The sequence below is a fragment of the Bos grunniens genome, chromosome 6 (genome assembly GCF_055505025.1).
Source record: "Bos grunniens cultivar Pamir isolate PY7600 chromosome 6, Bosgru_T2T1.0, whole genome shotgun sequence".
Taxonomy (NCBI): Eukaryota; Metazoa; Chordata; class Mammalia; order Artiodactyla; family Bovidae; genus Bos; species Bos grunniens.
Genome location: NC_141170.1, coordinates 71,890,381 through 71,912,940, shown reverse-complemented (window position 1 = coordinate 71,912,940; position 22,560 = coordinate 71,890,381). Strand labels below are relative to the sequence as shown.

Genomic DNA, 22,560 nt, shown 5'->3' with positions numbered 1-22,560 from the left:
ATGAACATCCAGGACAGCAGCCAGTTTTCCTATAACCTGATCTCACGAGGGACATCCCATTGCTTTTCTACATTAATTAGAAGCATGTCAGTAATTTCAATTTGCCCTTAAGGGGAGAGGATTATGCAAGGCTGTTAAACCAGAAGATGGGGATCACTGGGGTCATCGTAGAGGCTGTCTCCCACAACATCAAATGTTCCTCCACCTTGTTTACTTCAGAACAGTGATTTTGGACATTAGGAAGTGATTATTCTGTGTCTCTAGCTAGAGGAAAACAATAATCTTTACAACAAGATGCTATTTACTTAAGGAAGGTAAATTCCAGCCCTACGTTGAAACATGTGAAATATTGGCAATTGCAATGACTTTAGAGGACTGTCAATATAAGAAAATTAATAATCAGTTAATGTCAAGGATGTAGAGGAGAAGCACAGATGTGCCACCTTATAAACTGAGTTGTCTTCTTGGTTGGCTACAGATAGCCTGTAATCATAGTTTATCAATCTTCTGTTTGCTCTGAAGTCACATAAAAACTCGTATCTTTTAGCTTGATTATTGCCATAGCCTTTTCCTATACTAGGCATGGTGACAAATGTTGTTATTCTGGGTCAAATAGCTAAGTGGACGCATTCATTTTGGTGCCCTCTTTCCCTTTCTGATTCTCATCATCTCTGCCAAGTCCTGTTGGCAAGAAGAGATATGAAACCAGTAACTTGGAAGCACATCAAAGTATTAGCTCATGCAATGGTATTTGCATTTTAAGCCTGGCTTTGTGGAATGAAATCTTTGTCCTCTGAGGAAGGAATTTCAGCAAAACAGGTGGGAAAGAAGTTTTCTCTCCAGAGAGAGAAGCAGAGGGTAAAAAGCCTCAATTTACTTTTAGTAGGAATTACCTGTCCTTCCTAAAGGTAAAGTCCAATTTCTGTTTCCAACCATTGATCATGGAACAATGTGCTGTGTTGAAGGTCATTACTTTTCTGGTTCACAGCAGATTATACCATTTGTTTTCTGGTATTTAGCTACTATGCCTTGTGAAGATAAGAAAGGGACAATCTTGCTGGAGAAGAGCTCTATTATTTCTATCATTATAGATGGTGAATAAGATGGGTTTGGTGATGGGAAAGGAAATTGACATAAATGTGTGTGCTGTTCATGTCATGTTTTACTTTTATCTATGAGAAGTAAATGTTAGTATTTCTAGTTTACACATAAGAAAATGTGTATTTAGTAAAATTGGGTGATTTTCTGCATCCTCAAAATCTGGATAATGCTAGCCTTTCCCTCATAGGGTTAACTGGATGAACACCTAAAAGTGTTGGTTAAAGGCTTGTGTTGTTCTCATCACTATTATTGCAGTTTGACAAAGTCATGTAGTTAGGAATTAGCAGGATGAGGCTATGAACCAAGATACCTTATTCAACCTTTTCTGCTTCCTCTAAAATAAGTAATTCGATAGTTGGTGATGGGATGTTGATTCAGGTGGGTGAGAGAGCAAGGGAGAAGGGAAAGAATTGCAAGTAGTAGAGGAAAGAGGCTGTGAGATGGTTTATGTGACAAGAGCAGCTGAGGAGTGTGGGAGTTGATATAGGCAGACATGAATTGCTGGAGGGCTTTAAAGTCAACTGTGATTTATTTGAATTTGATATGATATTGAATGCCACTGGAGGATTGGGAGGATGCATTATTTGGTCAAAGCAGGGGTGGGGAAAAAGTTTTATGGGTGACATTCTCAGCTATTAATAAAGAAGGTCGGAGGACAAGAGGCTTCTTTTAAAAATAAACCAAGACCTGGGATAGGAGGAATAGCTGGCAGTAATACCTTTGTTGTTTTTTAGCCAGTAAGTCATGCTGACTCTTTGGTGACTCTGTGGACTGTAGCCCGCCAGGCTTCTCTGTCTGTGCGATTTCCCAGGCAAGAACACTGGAGTGGGTTTCTGTTTCCTTCTCCAGGGAATCTTCCTATCTCAGGGGTTGAATGCACATCTCCTGCATTGTCAGGCAGATTCTTTACCACTAAGCCACCAGGGAAGACCCAGGATAGGAGGAAATAGCAGGTAGATGATACCTTAGAATGGGCTAAACAGACATTGGACTGCCTTAGTTCTTGGCCATTTCCCCCACTAGACTTAGAATCTATGACGGGTTTCATCAAGATAATGTGATTGGCACCTGGGGACGATATCCGAGCACTATGGGAATGAGCGGTTTTGCATGGAGCCAGAAATCCAGCGAGAGTTGCCAACACATCTTCAGGGTTTGATATTTGCCAGTAGTGAGGACCAAATGAGGTGTGGGTTTCTGCAAAAGACTGCACAGATGACGTTTGAAGAATTCAAAAAGTAGAATTATCCACAGAGGCAGGGTGATTGCCAGACTGAAAGTATGGTGAAAAGCTCTGTGATTCAAGAGTTCCCGACTCACATTGGAGTTGAGATGGATTAACGTGAATTAGAGGCAGTGGAAAGTGCTGTGATGGTGAGGAGGGTGCCTGCAGTGACGAGGCTCCAGTCCTTTTCTTTTTTAAACTTTCGTTCTCCCTTATTTTATTTTTTTCTTTTGGCCAAGCCATAGGGCATGTGGGATCTTAGTCCTCAGGACCAGGGATGGAACCTGTGCCCTCTGCAGTAGAAGGATGGTGTCTTAACTGCTGGACCACCAGGGAAGTCCCAGAGGGTTCTAGTCTTGAAGGCACTTTAAACTAAGCTACATGTCTGGGCTTTGTTTAGTGGAAGAGAGAGGTGAATGCTATGCTCCTGTTCTCTTCTTTATGTAGTGGAGAAATGCCAACTCCAGTGGGCTGAGAAGGGCATAGACCCTGTTTGCATGTACTAATTGATTTCCTTTTCAGGGAGATACCACCTTTTATCAGCAGGGCCACAGTTTTCAAGACGCTAGGCCAGGGGAAGAAGTATTATGTTCACCTGTGCCTTCCTGGGAGTTGACTAGATAGATTTGATGGTCTCCCCCAGTTTCACTCAATTTCTGAGCTCATTCAGACCTGGGCAGGAAATGTATTAGCAATCTGAGCTTCTCTGCCTGGTGGCATCTAGATCATATTTTGGTCACAGAATCGTAAGCATCAAGGATGAGTCCTTCCTCACTCCCTCTGAGGGATCTGCTTGTGGTATCTCCAGCCTCTGACTGGATTTCCTGTGAATCAATAAACCATCAGGAACCTTCTATAATTGGAGACATTATTTTTAGTGAAAACTTTTGTATTGTTACTTGTTGCAAAGTATCCTTTCAGTTCAGTTCAGTTCAGTTGCTCAGTTGTGTCTCTTTGCGACCCCATGAATCGCAGCATGCCAGGCCTCCCTGTCCATCACCAACTGGAGTTCACTCAAACTCACGTCCATAGAGTCATCCTGGCAACTTCTTGAGCCACCTTACTTCATGTGTATTTTCTCAGTAGTCAAGATATGGAAACCTAAGGATATATCAGTGGATGAATGGATGAGAAAGATATATATATATATATACACACACACATATATATATACATACAGTGGAATTTATATAGCCATAAAAAAAGAAATGCTGTCATTTATGACAACATGGATGAAATTTGAGGGCATTATGCTAAAAGAAACTAAACAGAGAAAGACAAATACGGCATGATATCACTCATATGTGGACTTAAAAAGAAAATTCATTTATTTATTTGGCTGCCAGGTTTTGGTTGTGGCATGTGAATTCTCAGCTGGGGCCTTTGGGACCTAGTTCCCTGACCGGAGTTTGAACCCCAGCCCCCTGCATTGGAATTGTGGAGTCTTAGCCACTTGACCACCAGGGAAATCCCCATATGTGGACTCTTAAAAGAAAAAAAAAGACTAACTCTTAGGAAGAGAGTAGAAAGTGGTTGCCAGAAGCTCAGGGGTTGGGGTTTATCAGAAACAGAGGAACTAGAGAAAGATTGGTAAATGGGTACAAACTTTTCAGCTATAAAATGAGGGGGGTTTAACATATTACATATAGTTGGTAACATTATATATCTAACATTGTATATCTTGTATTACTATATATAACTTATTACATGATATTTTGTTATATTTAAGTTATATTATATAATCAAAGCTTTCTAAGAGAGTAGAACTTGGATGTTCTCACCAAAACCACCCCCACAACATGCATATGTTAATTAATTAGATGGTGGAATCCTTTCACAATGTGTATTTATATCACATATATGTATATCATATCACCATGGTGTATATTTTAAATATCATGCTGTTTTAATTGTCAATTACATGTTAATAAAGCTGGAAAAAATCCAATTCTTAATTGCTACATCAAACTGTGGGCTTCCCTGGCGGTTCAGTGGTAAAGAAGCTGCCTGCTAATGCAGGAGATGCAGATTCAATCCCTGGGTAGGGAAGATCCTCTGGAGAAGGAAATGAAAACCCACTGCAGTATTCTTGCCTGGGAAATTCCATGGATTGGGGAGGCTGGCAGGCTCAATCCATGGGGTCGCAAAGAATCAGACATGACTTAGCGACTGAGCACGAGTGCATGACACACACACATCAAAATGTCTCCTTGACAACAGCTAAGCATCAGAAATAAGTTAAATTATGTTCAGTAAATTCTGCTTGAAAATGTAGGCAAGGAACTAATATACTTTAGGCATATTTAAGCAAAAGGCTCACGACTTAATCATGTAAGGTTTAGTTATCTGGATAAACCACTTAAGTGGACTAGACAGACAGAAAAAAGGAGCCACTGTGATGCTATGTCGTATTAGGCGCACTCTAAGCAATTACATCAAATATTGAACAGTCACTTTGAATTTTGTCCCTCAAGAGGTGACATCAGCCTTTTGCTTCTCATTCTCAGTAGAGATCTATTCACAGTGTCTTGGATCTTTGCAGAATCTTTCAGCTCATTGTTCAGACCCCGTTTACTTTATTTCCCCAGTTTATGAGATTTGAGGTCATGATGGTTTTTTTTTTTTAAATGGTATAAAAGTTGTTAACATTTCAGTAACTGAAGTTTCACAGATCTAGATGCAAGTTTTCTGTAGCACAATGAGAATGCCTTTAAAGTCAGTCTGTTAGGTTTGACACAGTCTGTGTCAACTACAAGTTTCTACATACTTATTCTGAATTCTTTATCTAATATCAGAAGTTGTTTATTTGTCTTCTCTTAACCTCTTTTTTTCCCCTTAAGTTGTATACTTCTTCCCTGACATAACATCAATTTCTTCAGCACTGCAGTTTTGATTTGTCCATGAAATAAAGGCCTGTGCTCCTCTACATAATCCTTCAGAATATTTTTTCCTGTTGTATAAAATGCCTTGATTATTTCTGAAATCATTCTGAGGATCTATAATGTGTCCCTTCCATTTGCCTTTGGACACTTAGATGATTTTCTAAAAACCCTGAATAGTATGGATGGTTACAAACCTACAATTTAGTCTTAAAGTTAGTATCAAAATCCAAATTCTGCAAGGACATATTCTAAAGAGTATTTCTATTGACTATTAAAATAACAGAGCATATTATTTTAAAAACAGCCACTTTGCTTTTGAGTACATTTTGTGTTTATGTTTGAACAATTTTCCATTTCTCCTCTTCCTTCCTTCTTGCCTTCTTTTCTTCCTCCCTCCCTCCCTCCATTTCTTCTTTCCTTCCTTCCACAAATAGTTATCAAATACCCACAGGTGGCAAATCCTGATCTAGACACAGGTGTGTTTCAGGAAGAACAAGATGTCAGTGTGGCTGGAACAGAGTGAGGAGGTGATGGTAGGAGATGAGGCTGTAGAGGTGGAGAGGTGACAGTAGACAAGATCTTGCAGAGTCTTAGAGGCCGTTGTAAAATGTCAGCTTTTGTTTGATGAGTTGTGGGGCTGTCAGAAGGTTTGAACAGCAAGGTGACATCATCTAGCTCACTGTATCACTTTGTTTGTCAATATGTTGAGAATAGACTCTAGAGGGAGGACAGACAGATGCAGGAAGCCTAGCTAGGGAACTATCATAATAATCTAAGCCGGAGGTGATGCTTTTTGGACCAGGGTGGAAGTAGGGAGAAGTGGTCAATGCTGGATGTGTTTTGGAGGTAGAATCAATAGGATTTACAGTTAGAGTAGACATGATTAGAAGAGTAGATGAGGGGAAGACAGGGCTAAGGGGGTGATTTTAAGGAGTTTGAACTGGGTAACCACAAAAAAGAAAAGAGTTGCTATGATGAGGCAGGAAGAATGAGGGTAATTTTAGACATGATGGGTTAGAGATGCCTGTTAGGTGTCTAGGTGGAGATACTTTACCTACACGTAGTGGTTTAGCTGCTGAATCACGTCTGACTCTTGCAACCCCATGGATTGTAGCCTACCAGGCTCTTCTATTCATGGGATTTCCCAGGCAAGAATACTGGAGTGGGTTGCCATTTCCTCCTCCAGGTTCCATATATAGTTGGTATTTAAAACCATGACAATAAATGAGGTGTCTAAAGTGAATGATGATAGGGAAGTGTTTCCTGTGTTTGGAGGGTAGGGGGATAAGGAGAAACCAGCCAAAAAAGAAGTGATTAAGTGAAGAAAATGTTTCAAGGAGCAGAAAGTAATAAACTATGCCACATCCTGCGCTTAGATACATATGAGGACTGACATGGGAATATGGACAACTGGTAAAAATCTGCAAGAATAGACAGTTGCATTGACCTGTTTTTCTGGAAAGAAATGCAGAAGGTGGAGTAGTTGAAGATGAGAATCTAAAGTAAACTGATATTTAACTAATGTCATCAGAATCAACTGTAAGAGAAGGTGGCAATCTGAGTGACCCAGAACATTCTAACTGCTTTTCATGTTGTCTGAGAGGATAAGTATCTTGGACACTATTAATCTTCTGAGATTTATCAGTCATCAAACTTGGCCTTTCAGGTCTAGAAACTTCAGTGATGAAGGGATTTTGCAAAGAGACCCTGATTGACTAGATTCTTAAGGCTCAATCTAATTAGAACCTGGATAAAAAGCATTAAATATGCTTTCAGCTACTTTGATTGATTTTTGAATTAAATTATTAATTCATTTGTTCAAAATATTTATTAAGCATTCACTATGTATGTGTGAGTCAATTGTTAAAGACAGAAAGATGAGTGTGGTGTAATCTTGAAGGGATAAACACATAAACCGATAGTGACAGTACAAACTGATTAGGCTACAGTAGAGGGACTTCAAAGGCACTTCAAAATGCTGTAGGAACAGTAAACAGCAGAACACAGCAGGACTAGAGACTCATAAGGCAACTAAAAAGAGAAAGCACTGACACCCCACTCCAGTACTCTACCCTGGAAAATCCCATGGACGGAGGAGCCCGGTGGGCTGCAGTCCATGGGGTCGCGAAGAGTCGGACACGACTGAGCGACTTCACTTTCACTTTTCACTTTCATGCATTGCAGAAGGAAATGGCAACCCACTCCAGTGTTCTTGCCTGCAGAATCCCAGGGACGGCAGAGCCTGGTGGGCTGCCATCTATGGGGTCACACAGAGTTGGACATGACTGATGTGATTTAGCAGCGAAAAGAGAAAGGGGATTTAGACCTCCAACAGGAGGCTGGATTGGACAATGTTGAGTGGTCCTTGAAAATTTGAACTTCATGAAAACAGTGAATGTGGTCCTCCATCTGGGCAAGAAGAGTCAGACTCACATGTATATGGGAAAATCTTTATCAGGATACAAGACAAGAGAGGCTATATAGCCCCATGTTTGACGACACGGCTGGAGGAAGGTTAAGTAATGCCCTGAGACCAGATCAGCAATGGTTCTCGCTTTGCCCTTCCATCACTTACAATAAGAAGCTTAAGTATGGGTTACACAATCGGCTGATGAGTTAAATGCTAGCCAGATCCAGCCAGCTGTGTTTACAAACAAAGGGGAGTGGAAACTCTCATTTCATGAAATGGAAACAAATGTTATGTCTAAGCACACCTTGAAACCAAAATTTTAAACTTTAATTACCCACCATGTCCCCCAAAACTTTTTTTTAAAGTAATATAAAGCTAAACATGACAAAGACAATGATAAAGAAAAAACCCCAGTCAAGTCGAGATTGACTGTGAAAGAGTTAAGGACACGTTAGCTAGGGAGAAAAACTCTGAGGTGCCTCCCTTCCCGTCCCTTTGCACCCTAAGCACATATTTATTTTGTTTAATGGTGAATTTCACATCTCTTGTTTAATGCTGGTAGACAGCAACATGAATCAGATTTGAAGGTTTAAGGAGATAGTTATTATACATGGCTGAGCCTAGAGGGAAAGCCAGGATAATCATGGTGCTTTGAAAGGATGTAGATCTGAGTATTGATTAAGCAGGTTTTCCTTGTGATATGCTAAGAGCTCAGGACCTGGCAATTAATTCTTTGGACAACAACCACATTCACAACAGCACTGCAGTTACAGGATGAAGAAGAATTAACTTTTTGTAGAGAACTTAATATATATTTGACATTGAGCTCCATATTTATCATGAATTAACTCACTGAAACCACATAACAAATTTTCAATGAAGTAATATTGCTATTCATACTTTATAGATGAAGAAATTGAGCATCAGAGAGGTCAAATGGAGGGGGCATTTGAATCCAGGTGTGTTTGGTTCAGTCTCTGTGCTACGAAGTTATCTGTGTCCATGATGCGTCTTGTGTTACTCTGTAAACTCCTTTCAGTGGAATTGCATCTAGCTGACCCTTCTAACTCTCCTGATGCCTGCTATAGTAGTAAACTTATTGAATAAATGAATGAATGAATGAATGGATCCTGCTTCAGTGATTACACTTTCCCTTAAGAACTAGTATTTTATAATTCCTAAGTCAACAGCATTTTATTTGTATCAAAACTGTTGGAAAAAGGCAATAATAAAGTAACAACTATCTATATTAATTTCAACATCATCTTATTTTCAGTACTGCTCTAGGATTTCTCATTTAAAAAGGCAAAAGTCTCATTAAGCAAGAATCTTGAAACTAGCAGTGTGCAATGTATTTGTATATATAGGTTTTTTTGGTGTGTGCTAATGCTTTGTGCTCTTAATTTTTATCTCTAACACAGAATTAAATTGCTTAGTGACCTGAAAATTGAAAATTTTCTCTGTATCAAGATATAAAGGATCATTTCTGGACTGAGTGTGCATAAGTGTTCTCTGTTTAGCCCCTTAGCTCTTTACCAGTCGAACGTCAGAGAGTTGTATTTTCCAGATTATTGGTCTAGGCAAAGATTATGTACCATCATGCTTCATAGTTAATACTCATATTGTTTTGAAAGGAAGGTAATTTGGTGTTTTAAAAGGGGGATATTTTGTGTTTTCTGGCTCATTCTTCAGGGATAAAAATAAAGTGGAGAATGTGTAGTTCTCATCTTTATTGCAGGGGAGACAGCAACTGTTAATTAAGTTGTCATCCAACTGTAAACAGCCTATGTCAGTTATTCTACAACTTTAATAAAGTTTTTAGAAATTTACATCAAAATTTTAATCAGCATTACATGTATTATTTATAATACCTAGATAATATCTCTGTGGTGTATTTATAAGTATTGGATATGGTACAGAATTTCAAACTTGATCCTTTATTAAATTTTAATTCCCAAACTCAACTCCTCTAGGTGAGGACACAGAGGAAATAACAAAGTTCTTGTCCGTCTTGGATATGAACGTGCTCCTCAGACTCGTCAGGACCTCTTGGAACCCAGTGGGAATGCATCAGAAGAGTTTCCAAAATCCTCCACCACTTTGACACTTTCTATTTTTGCCTGTTGAATTGCTGAGTTTACCAATATTCCTATATACTGAGCATTGTGTTCCAGCTAACTGGGAGTAAAAATACTTTACAAACCCATCAAATATCTTGGAGGAAATAGATTATCCAAAGTCAAGGATGACTTGGATAAATGGGGGGAGAAACGCAGAAAACAGCAGGAAAGGATTGAGGAGGTGGAAGAAGAGATCTGATACATAAAAAATTCATGCTGAGCCTTCCTAAGCTGCTCAAATGAAGAGTGATTAAAGCAAAACTAATGTCTTCATGTCATTTAGAGGCAGGAAGACATACTTTTTAGAGCAGACTTTAATTTTCTTCTTAGAATATATGTGAAGGGAAGGCAACATAGGAAATGCAATTAAAACAAAATTTTTGTTCAACATGTGCTGTTTAGATTGGCACTCATATTAATTCAAAGAGCGGGAAGATTATCATCAAATATTTAACATCCTTTTGTGTGAATATAACAACTTCAGTAAACAGTCTCTAACTTTTTGGAGTTATCTTTCTAATGCAGAATTAAGATATGGTATGCAGAAATCTGACCATTTAAAGACAGGGACAGTATTCTCTGTGGTTTGAGATAAGCAGAATAAACAAATCTCTTCTTATACAGGAGCTGGGTTTGCTAGTTTGAAAAGCGCAACTTTCAAAGCTTGAATGGATCACGGCATGCTTCTCATGGGAGAATTGTTCTGTTCATTTAAAAATAGCTTTGGAATGACTAAGGCCCCTTTGCAAAGATTATTGACACCTTGGTAAATATTGAGAAGCCAGAAAAATGTTTCTTAAAATTTGCCAATAGGCAAATGGTTTCACTTATGGAGTAAACGGTGAACATTTTTCTTAAAAGAGTACAACATGAATAATGCTTTTGCTCTTTGTCTAATTTAACTGATTAGTAACCACCAAATGCTCTAAGGACGTAACCATTCCTTCAAATTTCCCCTGAGGATACGGACTGTATACTGACATCTGGTGGGCCACATGGCCCTGGAGATATATTTTCTTTGGCTTACAAAGTACAAAGGGCTCTTGCTGATTTTCTTTCAAAACAAACTAACATTTAAAAACTGGGCAATTGTTTCTAAATACCTAGATTTATGCTTTGTCTTGAAAAATTATGGCCGTACCATATTTTAACACAGGCACAGCTTAGTTGTAGCTACAAATGGTTGCATTTTTCCATACCCAAGTTCTTCAACTTCCTGATATTTCTAAACATTTTAATTGTTTTGTTCTTCTAAGAAACCTTTGGAGACATTTTTTTCCCCTTCTAATTACTTCCCCATCTCCATAAAATTGTAATACCATGGATATGCTGTGTATCTGTTTATGTACTGTGGCCCTTTAGAGGACCATAAACCAACGTAATATATAAGGCTTTTATGTTCTCAAGAATCAAATTTTGCCTCCTTGGGAATGATATCATTCCATGGAACACACACGCTGATCTAAACCCTATAGCTCTCCAACACAGAGCCTGAATGTGTTTTGTGGGACTGAAAATAAAATATATATGACAAAATTGGAATACCACAACTCTTTATACCTCTTCTGTTGTTGCTGTTGTTGTTTAGCCACTAAGTCGTGTCTGACTTTTGTGACCCCATGGACCGTAGCCTGTCAGGCTCCTCTGTCCATTGGATTCTTCAGGCAAGAATACTGGAGGGAGTTGCCGTTTCTTTCTCCATGGGATCTTCCTGACTCAGGGATAGAAACCAGGTCTCTTGCATTTCATGTGGGTTCTTTGCTGACTGAGCTATCGTTAGGAAGTAGTATCTTTAGACTTCATGAAAGCAAGTTCAGGGTTCAACTGTTGGGGTTTATTTGGTAATTAAGTGATGGGTTAGATTAGAGGACTAGTGCAAGTTGTGGGAGAAGGCAATGGCATCCCACTCCAGTACTCTTGCCTGGAAAATCCCATGGATGGAGGAGCCTGGTAGGCTGCAGTCCATGGGGTCACTAAGAGTCAGACATGACTGAGCGACTTCCCTTTCACTTTTCACTTTCATGCATCGGAGAAGGAAATGGCAACCCACTCCAGTGTTCTTGCCTGGAGAATCCCAGGGACGGGGGAGCCTGGTGGGCTGCCATCTCTGGGGTCACACAGAGTTGGACACGACTGAAGTGACTTAGCAGCAGCAGCAAGTTGTATGCCTAATGCCCACCGAGGGGCTTTTGTTAACAATGCTGATTCTTGTTTGCTGCTTTTGTAGGTGTTTCTGGGGTCAAGTGAGTCCAGAAACTATTGGAATAGAAATCACCGGGCCAGATGAACTCATGTGATTCCAAGTATCAGCCTCTGAAGAACATATTTTAGGACCTGAAAGATTAATCCAGCAGGAAATTCATCAGGTTTCTAAACTAGCTGGATACCTGGTACCAGCTGGTAACTGGTACCAGCATATTTTGACACTTGGTGTGTGTAAGAAGTGTGTGACTCCAATATGGAGTCAGATTTGTTCTTCCCTATTACATCATGTAAGAAAACCATGACCTTCTGTCTCTGCTGTGCTGATTCTGATCATGCCTCTGTCTGTTTCACGGGCAAGCTATAGTTTTCCCAAAGCTTCAGACTGTGTGTCTTCTGCCTGAGGTACACCAGAGACCTTCATGTTGGTCTTTCCAGGTGTAAATTTCCAACCCTCAATACTGATGCTTTTCTCAAGGACATAAGCCTTGATTGCAAGCCATTGAGATCCTCTAAGCAGAGAAGAGAAAAATGATGTTGCCTAATGAGCAGATCAGAAAATCCTAGGCTCAGAAGTTCCACTAAAAATCTGAGGAATTTCTCAGTTGACAGCCATGTATGCCTTCACTTACTCAAGGAATTCTTTCTCTTCTGTATGAATTTCTCCTGAGGAATGCTAATTAAAGTAGACAAAGGTCCCAGAGCCCTGGATCTGTATACACTATATGGGGAAATACTGTTTCAAAAAAGACTGTAGGAAAACACAGACTGTAGGGAAGTCAGCACACCAAAGCTAGCTGCCTAGCCTTCAGTTAGGCAGGAACTTGGTCAGACAGAAGGATTCATTTGGGAGGAAACACAGGGTTTGCTAGCAGGGGCAGTGGTTCCTATGGTTCATTGGACTTCCTCAGACACCTTCTACACTTGAATCATGGGCATTTTAATGCTAGAGGGTCTGCCCCTGGTTGCATTGTTCTCCACCCCGATCATATGTTCTCCTTCCCTTTTCCCGATCTCACATATTCAATACCAATAATGCAAACTGATGAATAAGACTAAAACAATTTTGTGGAAGAAGCAAGATAAATCATCACCAAAATTAAATTCATCTTTGATAACAATACTTTGAAGAGGAAGGACCTCCAGACTCCAAAATCTTCTTGGAGTTGTGCTAACAAAAGATGGTGTTCACCTTGCTTTACCTTTTTGAGGCCTGAAGAAGGCCTCATGGCTGAGAAGTCATATCTAATTTTATTTTCTATTCAGAGCTAACACCTCCTTTTCCCTGTTTTTATTTTGTAGGCCCTCTGTTGATCTTGCACAAGTGGGCAGGTTTTTTTTTTTTTAAATGATGATGTTATCTGTTCACTATTCAAATGCAATTTTAAATGGTTTGGCTCAGCACATTTGAATAAAAAATCCTATTAAAGATGCAATAGTCTTCTGCTGCCTTTTTTGCCCAGTGCTTTCACATGCTATTCCTTTTTCAATTGGAATATAATACTGTATACCTGTTCAGAGTGATGTGATTTCCAGCATTGAATCTGCAGTCCTTAAACGAGCTGTTCACCTTCCTATCACGGAAATTTGGTATTCATGCATAATTCCCACCCCCCAACATTTACCAAATGCATTAGCAACCATGTGCTCTGCTCTATAACTTTTTCATTTGAAATCTTCCAAATTATTTTTGCTCCTACCGTCTGATAGAAATCATGAAATTGCTGAGTGAAGGTAAACACCTCTGTTTCCTTCTTCCTTTTTACCCCCTAAGCATGATTGGAGACAGTAGCAATGAAGAAAAAGGGATAAAGAAAGAGCGCGTTGATCATTTACCTTGAAGCCAAAAAGGTTCTGACCATTGGATTAATGGCAGGCATGTTTAATTCTAGATATTTAGCATCTGTCAAGGCTATGGTTTTTCCTGTGGTCATGTATGGATGTGAGAGTTGGACTGTGAAGAAGGCTGAGCGCCGAAGAATTGATGCTTTTGAACTGTGGTGTTGGAGAAGACTCTTGAGAGTCCCTTGGACTGCAAGGAGATCCAACCAGTCCATTCTGAAGGAGATCAGCCCTGGGGTTTCTTTGGAAAGAATGATGCTAAAGCTGAAACTCCAGTACTTTGGCCACCTCATGCGAGGAGTTGATTCATTGGAAAAGACTCTGATGCTGGGAGGGATTGGGGGCAGGAGGAGGAGAGGACGACAGAGGATGAGATGGCTGGATGGCATCACTGACTTGATGGATGTGAGTCTGAGTGAACTCCGGGAGTTGGTGATGGACAGGGAGGCCTAGCGTGCTGCAATTCATGGGGTCGCAGAATCGGACACGAATGAGCGACTGATCTGATCTGATCTAGCTGCCAAATTGTACGGGTAAAGCTGTAAAGGAAAGAATGCAGCTGGGACCTAGATCTGTTTCAGCTAGTTCTAAAACACTGATGGGAACACGAGAGGCTGCATTTCTTCTCTGGTAAATTTTGAACTTCTTCAGAGGACACTGTTTATTAAACAAGGCAGACTTTCTGCTTGGGCAGGCTTTTTCAATTACAGAGTCTTCCCTGCAGTATCTAGAGGTGGAATCAGAGACCACACATGCATTCCAGGCTGTGCTGGGCAGCCCAAAGCCAGCGAGTCCAACTCCCAGCTTCTCTTTCTCAGTGTGCTGCAGCCTAGGGTTGTTTCCAAGTGCATTTGACATGATTTTTGTGCAGTGAATATGTGGGGGCAGGTTGCCTGCAATAATTGGACAGCTGGGACTGCCTGCTCTCAGAAGCTCACCAACATCAATTGAATCCATTGAAATAGTTACCTTTCTGTTGTTCACAAAACATGTGTGTGTGTACATATTCATGCATGCTCATATTCATACATATATACCTGTGGCTACTCAGGATATTGTTTTTTAAAAGATTATTTAGAAGTCTGGGACTAAATTATAATGGTACATTCATTAGGGCAAGAAAATCCACCTAGGTGGCCTTGGAAGGTGGCTAATGTGGGACAGAATGTTGGTGGGCATAGTCAACATATTTTAGCTAGTAGCTGGGCAACCCCAGTTATGATAATTATGAGAAAAACAAACATAGTAATACAATATAACAATAATAAGAACAACAACAATAATAACAACAGTGCTCAGTGCTCAGTTGTGTCCAACTCTTTGTGACACCATGGATTGCAGCCCACCAGGCTCCTCTGTCCATGGGATTCTTCTGGCAAGAATACTGGAGTGGGTTTCTGTTTTCTAATCCAGGGGATCTTCCCAACCCAGGGATCCAACCCATGTGTCCTGCGTTGGCAGGAGGATTCTTTACCACTGTGCCACCTGGGAAGCCCAATAACAACAACCACAGCTTAGTGTAATGTGTATAATCTGTGCTGAGCTTTACTGGGCTAAGTCTTTCATGAACACAGTCTCATGCATTGGTGAGAGAGAGGGTTCTAGAGCCAGACTCTGGATGTGAATCTTGACTCTATCACTTTCTGTTGTAATTTGGGACAAATCGATTAATCTCTCCGTGCCGCAGCTGCATCAACTGCCAAATGGGAATAACAATTATATCCAACTCTACCAGATTATCTGTTGTTAGCTTACTGCATCTGTACCACCTTCTGAATCGCCTGTGCACTGTGAAGAAGCCTGTTCCCAGGATATCCTTTCACATACGGCTTTGGCTGTCATCTCATGAAGAGAGACACTGGTGTGATATTTTCCTGGCAAAAGAGAAGGGCACATTATGTCCCCAAAAGAGATAGTTACAGGCAGATGTGTGGGTGGGAAGATGCGAGGTTCAAAGTGGCTTTCAGGTGAGCCTACTGAGAATTTTCTGTCTCAGAGCTGCCTGCAAGATAGGCCGTGAGAGTGTCCCAGAGGCCCGGAGGATGTGCGTTAATCTCAGGATAGGTGCTGAGCCCATTTGCATAGACGCATCAGATCTATGTGGCTTCCCTAAAATCCATTGCCCAGCCTTTCCAAAAGACTGTGTAAGGAAGGCCTTGAAATTCCCTGCACTGGAATTACTGATACTTGGAACATTCAAGGTAGCTTCTGTTTTCCTGACCAAACGCTATCACACTGTCTCATAGTATTGTTGTAAAAGTTTTATGGGTTAAAATAACTGCCTGGACTTGTGCTTTCCATTGCAGATCACAGTCCATAATAAGTGTTTGCTGTTTAGTCTTCATTTCAACCCCAAGAGGTGGTGATGAGTAGGGAGTGATTGAGAGTGTAAATTCTAGAGTTCATGTGATCAGCTGTGGAATGTCTGGTTCATTCAGATATGGGCCTAAAGATACTGAACAAATTTATATATCCATTGGGGAGAGGAATATCAGTTGATTTATATGATTGGTCAGGAAGCAACAGTTAGAACTGGACATGGAACAACAGACTGGTTCCAAAGAGGAAAAGGAGTACATCAAGGCTGTATATTGTCACCTTGCTTATTTAACTTCTATGCAGAGTACATCATGAGAAACGCTGGGCTGGAAGAAGCACAAGCTGGAATCAAGATTGGCAGGAGAAATATCAATAACCTTAGATATGCAGATGACACCACCCTTATGGCAGAAAGTGAAGAGGAACTAAAAAGCCTCTTGATGAAAGTGAAAGAGGAGAGTGAAAAAGTTGGCTTAAAGCTCAACATTCAGAAAACGAAGATCATGGCATCTGGCCCCATCACTTCATGGGAAATAGATGGGGAAACAGTGGAAACAGTGTCAGACTTTATTTTTTTGGGCTCCAAAATCACTGCAGATGATGATTGTAGCCATGAAATTAAAAGACGCTTACTCCTTGGAAGGAAAGTTATGATCAACCTAGATAGCATATTCAAAAGCAGAGACATTACTTTGCCAACAAAGGTTCGTCTAGTCAAGGCTATGGTTTTTCCTGTGGTCATGTATGGATATGAGAGTTGGACTGTGAAGAAAGCTGAGTGCCAAAGAATTGATGCTTTTGAACTGTGGAGTTGGAGAAGACTCTTGAGAGTCCCTTGGACTGCAAGGAGATCCAACCAGTCCATCCTAAAGGAGATGAGTCCTGGGTGTTCACTGGAAGGACTGATGCTAAAGCTGAAACTCCAGTATTCTGGCCACCTCATGCGAAGAGTTGACTCATTGGAAAAGACTCCTATGCTGGGAGGGATTGGGGGCAGGAGGAGAAGGGGACGACAGAGGATGAGATGGCTGGATGGCATCACTGACTTGATGGACGTGAGTCTGAGTGAACTCTGGGAGTTGGTGATGGACAGGGAGGCCTGGCGTGCTGTGATTCATGGGGTCGCAAAGAGTCAGACACGACTGAGTGACTGAACTGAACTGAACTGAACTATATGATTGTTGAGAAGACCAAAAGAGTTATTAACACATAAAGCAAAAGTGCTTGCCACTGAGTAAGATCTTATTAGTAGTAGTATGTCCTGATAACTTGTCCAGAAAATTGAATTATTGGAGATTAGGGCTCCATCCATCTCCCTTGAGTCATCCAAGAGACCAGGGATTAGCTTTTGTAGACCACACCTGGACTTCCTTAAGTGTGCCCACATTTCTCCTGTGATCTTCACCTTCCTCTTATACTGGCCTCCAGTCTTCCTTTAGCCACCTGATCCTTTTTGCTTGGCCTCCCTGCTGTTGAATACTCTGTGTGGATTGCCTTCATGATCTGCTAATTCATGCCCCGAATACCTCACTCTGCTGGCCCCTGAACTTCCTCTAAATCATCTGTGGTATGGTAGATTGGCTGGAAGACCAAGAAATACTTGTTATTTTTCTTATCAACCAGTCACTGCCCCATGTAAGCCCTATAGGAGAAACAGTTGTACTGAACAAAGCAAGTTAAGTGAATTTATTTCCCTGGCTGGACCCTGGGTCCCAGATCCAGGTGAACAACTCCAGTGAGTGTGGTTGGACCATGAGAAAGTGAAAGTGAAAGTCACTCAGTCCTGTCTGACTCTTTGCAACCCTGTGGACTATACAGGCCATGGAATTCTCTAGGCCTGAATACTGGAGTGGGTAGGCTTTCCCTTCTCCAGGGGATCTTCCCAACCCAGGGATCGAACCCAGGTCTCCCGCATTGCAGGCAGATTCTTTACCAGCTGAGCCACAAGGGAAGACCAAGAATACTGGAGTGGATAGCCTATCCCTTCTGCAGTGGATCTTCTCAACCCAGGAATTGAACTGGGGTCTCCTGCATTGCAGGTGGATTCTTTACCAGCTGAGCTATCAAGGACCATGAGAAGGCTACCTTTATTCTTAAACTGGATCCCCTCATGTGGCCTGGCACCAATGCAAACCCAATTTGTGGACCACGCTGGAATTTTAGATCATTCTAGTCCAGTCTGGGGAAAAGGCAAGCACATTTTCTGCCTCTCATAATGAATCTGGACAAGTGAATCACCACCAAGGCTGATGGTGATATAAAAAGATGACTGACCTATGACTGATGTTACAAGTTTCAAAGAATTTTTGACAGTAACCTAGAATAGCCTCAGATCTCTTTCTAAAAGCAGAGACAGCGAGTGACTTGAAATCAGATAGATATGGGTTAAAATGCTGGCTTAGTGACCTCATTGAGTCTGCAAACCTTTGGGCACACTTCAGCTTTCTCATCTATGAATATGTAGTTGATTATATTAATACTTCAGAATTGTGCTCAGCATTTGAAAGACAATTTTTTGTGAAAAAGCCAAGCTCATAGTATGTGTTGAATAAATCTGATTTCCCCTTCTATTTAGTTTGTCCAAATATCCTCTTTGACGGTAATGAGGAATGTAGGTTTGATTTAAGGATTAACATATGTGAGTATATATGCTTAAAACAGATTGTGAAACATCAGAAATGCTACTTGGGTGTTAGCTAAAATAAGCATTTCAATTTCATCATGAAAAGAGATAGACATTTGATAATAGGGCGTGGACAACCCATAATTATACATTATAGAGGCTTAAGGATAAACCTTGCACATTGACTTGCCTGACGATGCCAATAATGGTGGGAGAGTTTCTAAATTATATTTTTTCTAAATATAGGGAACTGAATAAATCCTCCTCAAAAGTGGAAACTTTACAATTAAATTAGAAGGAATTTTAGCAAGTGTCATACTCTTGCCCTAAGGCTTCTTTGAACCAGGTCAGTGGTTTGAAAGATTCATGGGTAGCTGCAGAATTCACATCCTGGTATAAAAATTCAAAATGGTGGCTGGGGTACAGACAATTCTGTGCAAATTCCCAAATTTTTGTCATTTGCAATGGTGACATTTTTCAAGTGACATCCCTGTAAATACTGAATAATAATATATCCCAGACAGAGAGCCCTCAGGGGACAGGAGAAGAGAATGAGGATGGAGCGGAATTAAAACTGACAAGAGTGAGAGACGGCCTGTAAGATAAATAGCAAGCGCGGCCCTGTCAGAGGAGTGCGGGTTGCAGAAGCGCTCAGATGACTGCTTGATTGATGGAATCGGCGGTGGAGGAAATGTCCAGTAATGTAGCAGCAGATCAGTATTGAGAGATAAATCATCCTGAAATTGTGTGCTGCTATCTCAGCCCTAATGGGGTTGAAAAACAGAGCAGTTTTGAGGGAGGTCTTGAGATAATTGTTTTTCAACAACTTGTTCCCGTGTATCTGCAAGGAAGTTAAATCAAACTCAGGACAGCATTGCAATGCCCCTGATGTAAGGACTGGGAGAGCAATAGGCTTTCACTACCAAGCAGGAATTTCAGCAGTTCTTGGACTATTTGCCAATCTAAAGGCGAGAGAGCCTCTTTGGGTTGCAAATAGGATGCACATCCCTGCGCCAAAGTGCGACTTCACTCACCCGTCTTCCTCCTGAATTTGCTCTGGTAATCCTCCGAGGAACTTCGTGGCCATCGTCAGCCTAGAGCACGCCTTCAGGGACATCAGGAAAACTGTTTTTTAAAGCATGCTATCCATGACCTAACGAGTTAGCAATTACATAGGGTAGAGAAAAGCATAAGGGAGAAAGCGGGTGGGGGCTTCCCCAGGAGCCTGCAGCGGTAAAGAATCCATCTGCCAATGGTGGAGACAGGGTTCCATCGGTGGGGGAAGATCCCCCATGTTGGGGAGGAACTAAGTCTGTGTATCACAATTATCGAGCCTGTGCTCTAGAGCTGGGGAACTGCTACTACTGAGCCCACGTGCGCTAGAGCCCCCCGTGTTCTGCAACTAGAGAAGCCACTGCAATGAGAAACCTGCCCCCCTCAACAAAGAGTAGCCCCTGCTCCCTGCAACTAAGGAAAAACCCAGGCAGCAGCAAAGACCCAGCGCAGCCCAAAATAAATAAATAAATTTTTAAAAAGGGAGGAAGGACCCCCACTGTCATTTGTTGAGTGCCTACTGTATGTGTGTGTGGAAATAATAAGAGAGAAGAGGGTTAGCTCCTTACTAACTTCAGGAATCACAAAGGATGCAACCAGGGGAATCCATAGGAGCTGAATCTGTGAAGATGCACTGTGCTCCTGTGTGCTCAGTTGCTCAGTGTTATCCAATTCTTTGTGACCCCACAGACTGTAAGCCTGCCAGCCTTCCTAGTGCATGGTATTTTCCAGCAAGAATATTGGAGTGGGTTGCCATTTCCTCCTCCAGGGGATCTTCCCAAGCCAGGGATTAAATGCATTAAGGCAAAAAGCACTGTTTTCAGAGCATCTGAATTCTGAGCTCCTGGCTGCTCTCAAGCAAGGACTGGGGTGGGCATCTGTTCAAGTTGGAGAAGGCATCCTCAGACAAGGGGACTCTTGAGATTAAAGCACAGCATTCTATGGATTAAGAGGGATTCTTATTTTTTGTCCACAAAAATTTAAGGGTAAATGCTCCTCCGAGAGAGAGAACATTGACAACTTACTTCCTATTTTAATCTGGGTGACTGTGTTGGGTTAGCCAAAAGCATGATCTGATAGGACTTGAAGGAGCTAAAGAGAATTCTTCTGAAACTATTTCACAACATATTCTTTTAGATTTGTGTAACATGTATGACATTTGAAATGCTTTTTATATGTAAGAATGTAACAGGAACATTGTAGGAATGTATATGTATTATATATATTACATATAGTGTATAGATATTTTATATATAAATATATACATTATATGTAAAGTATAAGGATGGATTTATAAAATAAATCCATTCATATATAAATCCATATGTATAAAATATAAGGATGGATGAATATAAGACTACACATACACATACACAACTTTAATAAAAGGAACAAGTCTCTCTTCACATGACCCTGAGAAGTATGTCGTCTGCCCATTTTATGATAAGGCTATTAAAGTAAAGCAAGCTAGTTTTAGAACTGGGATCACGCTTCCCCCAACCCCTATTATTATTATTATTTTTTACTTACGATTCTTCCAAAGAAGTGATTGTTCATGTCGGGAGTGCTCCTTTATTCCTTCTACAATCTTAAGATACCAAGGCACTTGCCAGCAACAAAGGTCTGTTTCACCTTAAATACTCTGAGGTCATGACTCTGTCTAATTGCTAAAGTAACACAGCTAAATATAATTCTGAACTATATTCTTCCAAAATAGACTCTAAGGTTTTCTGCAAGTTTCTGAATAGAATATTCTCTGTTCTGGGCTGAGTTAACCCAGGCACCGAGGCAAAGAACTCTGATGCTTAATTTAGAGGAGTAGCTTGAGTTCAGGTGTGATCCTTATAATTGTTGGGGATTCAACAGGATTTCAACTTGCTGTTATCTTCACTGGTGGACAGAGATTTGCAGGGAGCTTCCTATAGCTTTGTAGCACACTGAGATCCATTTTAATCCTAAAAAGATGTTAAATTCACTCTTAGACTATTAAACTTGGAAGGTAATCCTTAGAGATAATCTAGTCTTGCAACTTTATTCTACAGAAGTGGAAGTTGAGGTCTAAAGATTTAAAAAAAAAAATTCAAAGCTCACACAAAGATTGCCAAAGATCAAATCTAGCCATTAGCCAGAGATTTGAAATGGGTTCTGGGCCTTGCACTAGAGGGGCCAATTTATTCCTGTTTGCTCAGGACTTGCTCAGTTTTAAAATGGAAAGTCTTAGGTAGAATCGTGATAGTCCTGGACTAACAAGGATGGTTGTTCACCTACCTTGCGCTCTCTTCAAGGTGTCAGTTACTTATTTCACTGACATGATGCAAAATGGACAGATGCTGGAGGGGAATCACACATTGCAATTATTGATGGTATTCTAGAAACTGGATGGACAGATCCCAAGCATTCTGTTGTGAACTATCTGACATGGAGCAAATACTCAACAAACATTTGTTGAATCAGTGGATGAGTGGATACAAGCCCCTTGAAGCAGGAATATCATTAATCTATTTTTTCACTGTTACTCTCATTCTCAGAAGAGGCTATCAGTGATTTTCTGTTTTTTAACTTGCCCAGGTTTTGATCTTGAGTTATTGGATAAGAGGAAGTCTTGTAGAACCTACAGGGCTGCTGTTTTGCAGATGGTTCTTCCTTTGGTGTTTTTCACAGCATTTTTGAATCATCTTGGCAATATAGCAGAAAAGATGGCAAAAAGAAGGGAAAGAAAAGCTATCATAATGAGAAGTGACAGGAAGACCTCTCTCTCATTGGGAATATCAGGGAGAGAACTG

General features: G+C 40.8%; 1 long non-coding RNA gene across 1 annotated transcript in view; it reads left to right on the top strand.

Annotated features, from left to right (window-relative positions):
* Nucleotides 1–795: 795 nt before the first annotated feature.
* The window catches only part of LOC147370856 (uncharacterized), a 67,804-nt gene continuing 46,039 nt past the window's right edge, over nt 796–22,560 (top strand). The window contains exon 1 of the long non-coding RNA XR_015166211.1: nt 796–908. This is a non-coding gene — a long non-coding RNA (uncharacterized LOC147370856). The remainder of the gene's footprint in view (nt 909–22,560) is intronic.